The sequence below is a fragment of the Carassius gibelio genome, chromosome B18, assembly GCF_023724105.1.
Source record: "Carassius gibelio isolate Cgi1373 ecotype wild population from Czech Republic chromosome B18, carGib1.2-hapl.c, whole genome shotgun sequence".
Lineage (NCBI taxonomy): Eukaryota > Metazoa > Chordata > Actinopteri > Cypriniformes > Cyprinidae > Carassius > Carassius gibelio.
The window spans coordinates 9,163,831-9,173,297 of record NC_068413.1 but is presented as its reverse complement, the minus strand read 5'-3'; the positions used below and the strand labels follow the sequence as shown (position 1 = coordinate 9,173,297).

The 9,467-nt window shown below is 41.6% G+C and overlaps 1 protein-coding gene across 1 annotated transcript in view; it reads left to right on the top strand.

Annotated features, from left to right (window-relative positions):
• Positions 1-5,469: 5,469 nt before the first annotated feature.
• The window catches only part of megf11 (multiple EGF-like-domains 11), a 103,235-nt gene continuing 99,237 nt past the window's right edge, over positions 5,470-9,467 (top strand). The window contains exon 1 of the mRNA XM_052582094.1: positions 5,470-5,686. The gene's annotated coding sequence lies outside the window, so the exon portion shown is untranslated. The remainder of the gene's footprint in view (positions 5,687-9,467) is intronic.

Below are 9,467 nucleotides of genomic sequence, written 5' to 3'. Positions count from 1 at the left end.
GATAATATTCCTATATACTGCTATATATTTTCCTGTACTATATTATTCCCATCTGTACTCTGCAGGAGAATGTCAAATAGAGAATTAATTACGCTAAGGTCAATTGTGCATTACCAGGCCTTACTAAGCATGATAAGAAAAATGTTTAGCCAACATTTTTGACATAAGAATGTAAGTGCATCTATCTTGACTCTCAACATTGTGATGCAGTGTAAACAGGAATCTATCGCCTTTTCCATAGCTGTAAGCAATTTATCAGTAACATACTCAACATTTTGGTGCAACAGGCAGATTTGCTCTGTCAGCTATTCTGATGGGCTCCCTCCTGTGATTTCATAAAAAGCAGATCTGGATAATTACTGAATTTGCATTTAGGTATGCAAGAAATCATGTCCTCTTAGGAACATCAGATACTATTTAAATTGAAGAGTTGTCAAATTAATGTGTAAGTTTGAAAAAGAAAATGATATTTATGAACTGAAATTGATTCACTGCTATAAATAGTCTGTTCTTAAGTCATTTTTATTTAAGATGTGTTCAGTGTAGATCTGGAATCTCTGAAGGGCTTTATTTGCAGATAAAAACTTAGATCTTTTATTGTCTGCATTATGCGGTCTTGTGTAACATTATGAAGTTCTAATGCAGGATCTGTTAAAGGATTGGCCTAGGATATAGGTTATTACTCCGCCCAAGAAACTCCTGTTCATTAAATATATATATATATATATATATATATATATATATATATATATATATATATATACACATACTCACTGGCCACTTTATTAGGTACACCTTCCTAGTACCGGGTTGGACTCCCTTTTTCCTTCTGGCATGATAGCATCATGCTGTTGTTGCAGATCTGCACTATTGGATTGAGATCTGGTGACTTTGAAGGCCATTTGAGTAAAGTGTCAAACTCACTGTCATGTTCAAGAAACCAGTCTGAGATGATTTGAGATCTGTGACATCAGAAGATGGGTACACTGTAGTCATAAAGAGATGGACATGGTTAGTAACAATAGGCTGTGGTGTTTAAATGATGCTCAATTGTTACTAAGGGGCCCAAAATGTGCCAAGAAAATATGCCCCACACCATTACACCACCACCACCAGCCTGAACCGTTGAGACAACGCAGGATGGATCCATGCTTTCATGTTCTTTACAAATTCTGAAATTGTGACCTTACCACTTCTTCTCCATTCTGATACTCAGTTTGAAGTTCAGCAAGTCATCTTCACCACATCTAGATGCCTAAATGGCCGGCAGCCTGATCTAGATGCCTGATATGGCCGGCAGCCATATCACCCTGGAGCCCAAGACTGGTTGCCCACTGAAGCTAAGCAGGGCTGAGCCTGGTCAGTACCTGGATGGGAGACCTCCTTGAGAAAACTAGGTTGCTGCTGGAAGAGGTGCTAGTGAGGCCAGCAGGGGGTGCTCACCCTGTGATCTGTGTGGGTCCTAGCGGCCCAGTGTAGTGATGGGGACACTATACTGTCAACAAGCACCGTCCTTCGAATGAGACGTTAAACCGAGGTCCTGACTCTCTGTGGTCATTAAAAATCCCAGGATGTCTTTCGAAAAGAGTAGAGGTGTGACCTCGTCATCCTGGCTAAATTCGCCCATTGGCCTCTGACCATCATGGCCTCCTAACAATCCCCATATCTGCTGATTGGCTTCATCACTCTGTCTCCTCTCCACCAGTAAGCTGGTGTGTGGTGGGCGTTCTGGCGCACTATGGCTGCCGTCGCATCATCCAGGTGGATGCTGCACACTGGTGGTGGATGAGGAGATATCCCCTGACTATGTAAGCGCTTTGAGTGTCTAGAAAAGCGCAATGTAAAGAATTATAAATGCATTGAGTTGCTGCCATGTGATTGGCTGATTAGCAATTTGTATTACCAAGCAATTGAACAGTTGTACCTAATAAAGTGACCGGTGAGTATATATATATATATACTCACCAGTCACTTTATTAGGTACAACTGTTCAATTGCTTAATATATAGTATATATATATTTCAGATTAATGGTGCTTTTCTGAACTTTTTATTCATCAAAAAAACCTGAAAAAAATTATACTCAGCTGTTTTCAACATTATAATAATAACACATTTTGGAGCAGCAGATCAGAATATTAGAATGATGACTGAAGGATCATGTGACTGGAGTAATGATGCTAAAAACAGCTTTGAAATCACATGGATAAATTATATTTTAAATTATTATATTTTAATATTATAAATTATATTTTCAAAATATATTATAAAATAAAAACTTTTTTTAAATAGCTTTTTTTTTAGCAGTTGTTTGTATCAAATAAATGTCAGGTATTGGTAAGGGAGGAACTCAGGTGCAGACAGGGATTCTCAAACAAAGGGTTTATTACAAAAAAGGGGAAAACAAAACCCACGAGGGGGAAAACACGGAGCAAGGTAAAGACTAAATAACAAAAACAGGACTGGACTGACAAGATAAACAAGGACTCTAAATACTAACTATAAACACTCACGGTAATACAAGGACTTCAGCGGGTACAGCACAATCTCACACACAATCACAATTGCAGAACACAGTTGAGGTACAATCACAATGACAATGAACCGACGCAAGACAGAGCACACTAGGAGATCTAAATAGGGGTACTAATCAAGACACGACAGGTGTTACAGATAGGACAATCAAGACACGACTAGGTTAACAAGGGGGGCGGGGCAAGGGAACGAGACAACACAAGCACATGGCCCAAAGACAAGGCCATGCGCTTGTACACAAAACACGGGTCTGTCATGATCCTGCCTCAGGACTAGGAAAAATCAAGGACACGAGGGCAGAATCATGACAGAACCCCTCCCTTAAGGAGCGGCTTCCAGACGCTCCTCAAGGGAACATCAAACACGGGACACGACTGACATGACAGACTGGGACACAGACACAAACCAACAGGACATGACAAATAACAACAAAGGCAAACATGAGTACACAACGGCAGGGTTGGGGTGACAAATCAAAAAAAACAAACAGGGAAGGGGAGGGGGCGGGACCACAAAGTTCATGGGGGACAGACCAGGGCGGGTGGGAGGGGTAGGAATCTTAGGAGGACAGGACAAAGGCTGACGACGGGGGGTACGGGCAGGTCTGGGTGGTGAGGGGCGGGGAGGGGTCTCGGGACAACTGACAGGGGACATGATAGGAGCAGACAAGGGACGCGGGGCAACACTTACGGGACGCGGGGCAAGACTTACGGGACGCGGGGAGACGACAGCTGGACATGGGGGGACAACATCTACTGGACACGGGGGGACAACAGGACACGGGACACCCACGGGACACGGGGCCACATCAACAGGACTCGGGGCCACATCAACAGGACACGGGGACACATCAACAGGACACGGGGAGACAACGGCTGGACACTTAGGACTTCTGGGGACAGGGTCAGGGGACAAGACAGGACTGACGGGGACTTCTAGGATACGGACAAGACTAGACAAATAATCAGAAAAGGCTTTAGCCGCTAAGACAATTGGCATCTCCTTATGAGATGAGAAACACTGAACTAAAGTCTTTGCTGCAGAGTCGGCCGCGGCACTCTCCTGCGCTCTCACGACTGCCGACTTGCATACTGCCCTCTTCTTTGCCGGCTCGGACACGCCAGCGCTCACCGCTGCTGGCTCGGACACGCTCACTGCTGCTGGCTCGGGCACGCCAGCGCTCTCCGCTGCAGGCACGGGAACGCCCACCGCTGCTGGCACGGGCACGCCAGCGCTCTCCGCTGCTGGCACGGGCACGCCAGCGCTCTCCGCTGCTGGCACGGGCACGCCAGCGCCCTCCGCTGCTGGCACGGGCACGCCAGCGCTCTCCGCTGCTGGCACGGGCACGCCAGCGCTCTCCGCTGCTGGCACGGGCACGCCAGCGCTCTCCGCTGCTGGCACGGGAGGAGACAGGGTCACAGGACCGGCAGGCCCCCTCTTCCTCCTCTTCCTCCTTGGGCGCGGTGCAGAGGCCACAGCTGGGTCAGAGGCGGGTTGGGGGAGTTTGGTCTCGGGCAGGGCAGTCTCGGACGCCGAAGACTCAGAAGTTGACTCCCATGAAAACCGTCTCCCTCGTTTCATGGGGAGACTGCTGGCTGAGGAGGGCACCTCAGGACTCTGGGAGGGGCTTGACTGACCCCCCAGGGTTGCCACGGCCAGGACACGACCCTCCGGGATCGCCGGCAGCTGGGTAGGTGGGGACCTCTGTGGCTCCTCCTCTCGCCCGCTCACTCCAGAACGACCTCCCCTGGTCCCCCGGAACACCACGAGGCGAGAGCCCTCAAAACAATCTCGCTGGCTGGCTGATGCCATCCAGCATTGCCTCCTGTCTGCTGAGTTCCTTGTTGGTCGGTTCATTCTGTCAGGTATTGGTAAGGGAGGAACTCAGGTGCAGACAGGGATTCTCAAACAAAGGGTTTATTACAAAAAAGGGGAAAACAAAACCCACGAGGGGGAAAACACGGAGCAAGGTAAAGACTAAATAACAAAAACAGGACTGGACTGACAAGATAAACAAGGACTCTAAATACTAACTATAAACACTCACGGTAATACAAGGACTTCAGCGGGTACAGCACAATCTCACACACAATCACAATTGCAGAACACAGTTGAGGTACAATCACAATGACAATGAACCGACGCAAGACAGAGCACACTAGGAGATCTAAATAGGGGTACTAATCAAGACACGACAGGTGTTACAGATAGGACAATCAAGACACGACTAGGTTAACAAGGGGGGCGGGGCAAGGGAACGAGACAACACAAGCACATGGCCCAAAGACAAGGCCATGCGCTTGTACACAAAACACGGGTCTGTCATGATCCTGCCTCAGGACTAGGAAAAATCAAGGACACGAGGGCAGAATCATGACAATAAATGCAAGCTCGGTGAGCAGAAGAGCCTTCTTTAAGAAACTTAAAAAATCTTACCGTTCAAGAACTTGACTGGCAGTGTAGCCTACATAACTGTTTTTCTGTATTCAGTGTTCATTAAAAATCAATACAACACACTAATCTGCAACCTATATTTACTTCTGTAATCTAATGTTGTCTAATCATATATACAGGTTGCTCACAAGAGCAGGAATATGTAAACAGATTTAATTGAATGATTACGTTTTTTTTCTTTCTCACTGTATTTACTAAAATTGTGGTTTTGCTTTAAGTGTTACACTAAGGTAAAAGTTAATCGAAAAATGTATTTTCTCCAACAAAACGTAGCCTATGTATGGAAGCATATGGGTAGCATTATTCAATTTGGGATGTAATATGCAAAATTACATCCCAAATTGAATAATGCTACCCATATGCTTCCATACCTATGTGATGTTTACTAAGCGCTTGCAGTCTGAGCACCATGAGCTCTGACGTCACGTGAGTTTAAAATGAGGCCGCGCGAGAGGCAGAAACATTCGGCTACAGTGTCGGTTACAGAGGATGATCTGCAGCGCAACGCTCCGACAACACTACCCTGACAATGCAAACAGTCCATCGAAATTTCTAAAATACACGCCAGGACTCTTCTTCATGTAGGTTGCCATACATTATCTACGAGAAAGTGGAGAGTTTAATTCCAGAGACGAAGACTATGGACGAACAGTAGACAGCGATTTCAGATCAGGGAGAGTAAAACGGACCTGGAGAAGGTAACGTTATGTATTTTGTATTTCGCTTCTTTAGCCTATAGGAGTACACTGTCATCTGCAATAAAATTGTGTTAATAAATAAATAAATAATATATATATATACGCTCTGTGTTGCTGAATCATATGTGAGCTGTTCGGGATGAATAGCCTGTATCATGCTGAATTTCTATTGAATATAAAAATCGTATTTACCAAATTTAGCCTAAATGTAGTTTTTTAACATTATTATTCGAATATGATTTTAGCTGATAGTTAAACTGGTCAATAAAGGTACATTTGGACATATGGTTTTATTAATGCCTAGGTTACTCTTATATAGGCTACCCTATACATACGATATTTACATGTTTTTTCATTCTGTAAGCTCGCTAATAAAAGTAAAGAAAATGTTTTATATGTAGAAAATTAAGTTATTATTTATTTAATTCATAACATTTTTTTAATCATTTGGCATTTTTGATTAGTTTAGGCGACACGATCGATTGTGTGAGCTGTCAGTTTGGCCAACCTACATCGCTGCAGTCTATATTTATTTATAAGCGTGGTCGATTTTCTCCTATAGCCAAAGTTGATGTATCGTATCCAGTACAGTTCAACAGTCAGTGTCTTCATTCAGTCGAGCTTTTCATGGCTCTAATTATTTTAGCTAGGGAATGCTGTTATAAATAAAACTAAATGCGTTGTCGTATGGGCTATGTCAATGAAATCAAATATGCTAAAATCTAACTAAATCTATCCATATTTAATCTTGCTAACTGAGTCTTTTACCGACGTAATATTATTTAATACATTTGATAGAATGTTGCGTTATCAAACCCCTCGTAATGTTTTGATGTCTGTGAAACCTTGTCTTGCCACTGTAATTTACAAGGAATGAAACTGTAACGCTCTTATTGTAAAACATTAACAGGTATTCATAAACAAGTTTATGGTGGCTAATGAAGAGTGACAAATAAGTCTGAATAGGCAAGTAACTGTGTTTTTATTTCTGTTAAAGGCATATAAATCATTTGAGAGGAGACGACGCACCAGTCGCTCGGGATCGTCTTCTTTCCATTCATTAGTTTTGATTTAAAGTTTTATGGCCACTAGATGGCTCTGTTGAGCAATTTGACAGCCTTATTGAGATGTTCAGAGCCCATGTGCATTACCAAACAGATGCAGTCCTGTAAATAGAGAAATATATCTGGTTTAGATGATATAGTAGTGTCATTTTTTTCTAGCAACAATATCAGGGCCAATATTCCTTCATACAGACAAGAACAGCTCTGTATAAAATATAATTGGTTGGCCCTCCAGTGTTTATTATCATACATTAGCTGTATGCTGTTTTGTGAGACATCATTTGTTTCTGATTTGGCAGTGTCTATTTTGTAACTTTATTTTTGAAAATGTATGAGCTTTCCAGGCTGTGAGGCAGTTGCTTTCTCTGGCTGTTAAAAACCAAGTTAAATGTCTCGTTAAATGAGCACTGTTGACTTTCTCGATTCTGGTTGCAAACTAAAGTCATAAAGATGACTGACCAGTACCCTTTATGATGCAAAATAAGATCCATATTTCTGTTACTGACATGAAAGTCAGATTTGAGTTTGTTTGTACTCGTCTTTGAAGTGTGCATGATCTGCATTCAATTCAGAATGTAGAAAAACAATATGGGTTTTGTTGCATGTGAAGCAAGCAAATGTGTGCACAGTTTTGTCTGACTCTCATTTGTTTCCCAGTCTGTCTGGCATATCTAGGGCTGTGTTTGCCTGCGTGTTAGTTAGTCGACTTGCCTAGACTGCATTACAGCCATCTGTCAAAAAGTCATAAATGTACTTTGCCAATACAGTAATGCAGCTTTTGTTTCCAGTCTTGAGCTTTTAGCCTAATTAAACAGCAGTCTTGTTGAGAAGATATTCATTATTTGGCTGCTATTTATTCTGCCCAATTATTCCTTCAAGACAAACTAGAAAAGGCATTGTTGTGTTTCCCACCCTCATGCATGAATATATATCAATATGAGCATATTGTAAAAATTACACATTAAATTTAAATGCAGCTCAGTCTTGAGGCGAGTTATTTCCGGAACTGCTAATAGGTTTAAAAGGTGAAAAGGTGCACAACTCTGTTTCTCCCAATATAACATTTAGTTATTACTTATTACGTAAATACAGACACTACATTTGACCATACAGAATCATGAATAATATAATATTACAACGACAATATCTAAATAAATGATGCACAAGATTTAGAGCAAGAATGAAAATAATGATAATGCTTGATGATGTTGACTGCTTGTAACTATTACCACAAGTTCAATATGACCTTGATGTGTTATGTTTTGAGTCCTGGGACATTGTTGTCAAGCCTAACCTTCTGTGTGACTGAGCATGCATGTGTGTGAGTGAGACAGGAGGCTCAACATTGAGAGACGGAGCGCTGCTTTGTGCGGCACCACTGGCCTGTGAGCTCTGATTCGTCCTGACAGCACTTAATGACAGGGAGGCAGGGGCATTTTTGGTTTAATTTTCTGAGCTGGTTTGCAAAGTGAAGCCTGAACCAAGGGCAAAGGCAAATCTTTTGGATATTTTCCTTGCTCTGCCATCGCCTGTGGAGTTTACGGTCTAGTAAACCCTTTCAGCTGGAAATCCTGATGTTTGCTTCAATCAATAGTCTTAATTAGTGCTGATTAATGAAGGAACAGTGGCTGTGCATTGCTAATAGTTGTTTGCATTCCCAAGGACGATGTGCTTTAACTTAATGCTTTGCCTGGCATTTTAAGTTCTGAATCACATTTAAATTTATGACGTGCCTTTGTGCATTTCTGAAATATTTATGCCTGATGATTTTCAAATTGCAGATGAGATTGTCTTTAATTGGTTAGGTATTGGTGCTGGTGAATTGAAGCATATGGGGTAGTTCAAATTAAGATTTCATTAGTATTCTGTGGCTATACACTGACTCAGCTCAATGCAGAAAATGAGCTGCATCCTTTTGTTTTAGTATTCAGATTTGAAAGGCTTATTTATTTTTATTCAGTCTGGTTTAATGTCATCACAACAACATAAATTTAACATTAGTATCACAAGCTGTTAGCTCATTTTTATACTTTATGTTCGTTTCAGACATTGCATGCAACTTGTTTCATTTAGATGCTAATATAAACAAGGAGATTTAAGAATCATTGCATATCCATTTTGAGTTTTAAAGACTGATGTTTTATGTGTGTATAAAGGTAATCATCAGTGTTTGGCAAATTGCTATAGAAACTGGATAAAATGTCCTTGTTTTATTGTGACCTCATCAAGAGTCTCTCTGCTTGGTTTCCATAATCCATATCCTTTATATGTCTACTGGTTTGCTCAATTTCATGTCCGTTTTGAACCTTAATTATTATGACTGACATAAACAGGGATATGGAGACTTGAATAGATGAAGTGGCTCTTGGATTGTAGATGTATTATACATTAGGATGCTATGTACTGATCATGTAAGACATTGTTTATGGCGCTGTGTTTGTTTGTACATGATGTCATAAATTATATAAAAGAGTTTCTAATGTTTTGCTGCTCTTCAGATTTATACCTATCTTTACAAAGGTGATTGATGGAGCCATATAGGACTTTTCCCCAAGAAAATGTTTTCCCTTTGCTGGAACAGGATTTATTTCTGAATATGCAGGCAGTGTTCCATGATCTGTTACATATTCTGGTTTATTTTTTTAAATTCATTATTTATGGGATAAAAAATGTCCATTTGGTGTTCATTTAACGTTAATTGCTAGAAAATCTCATCA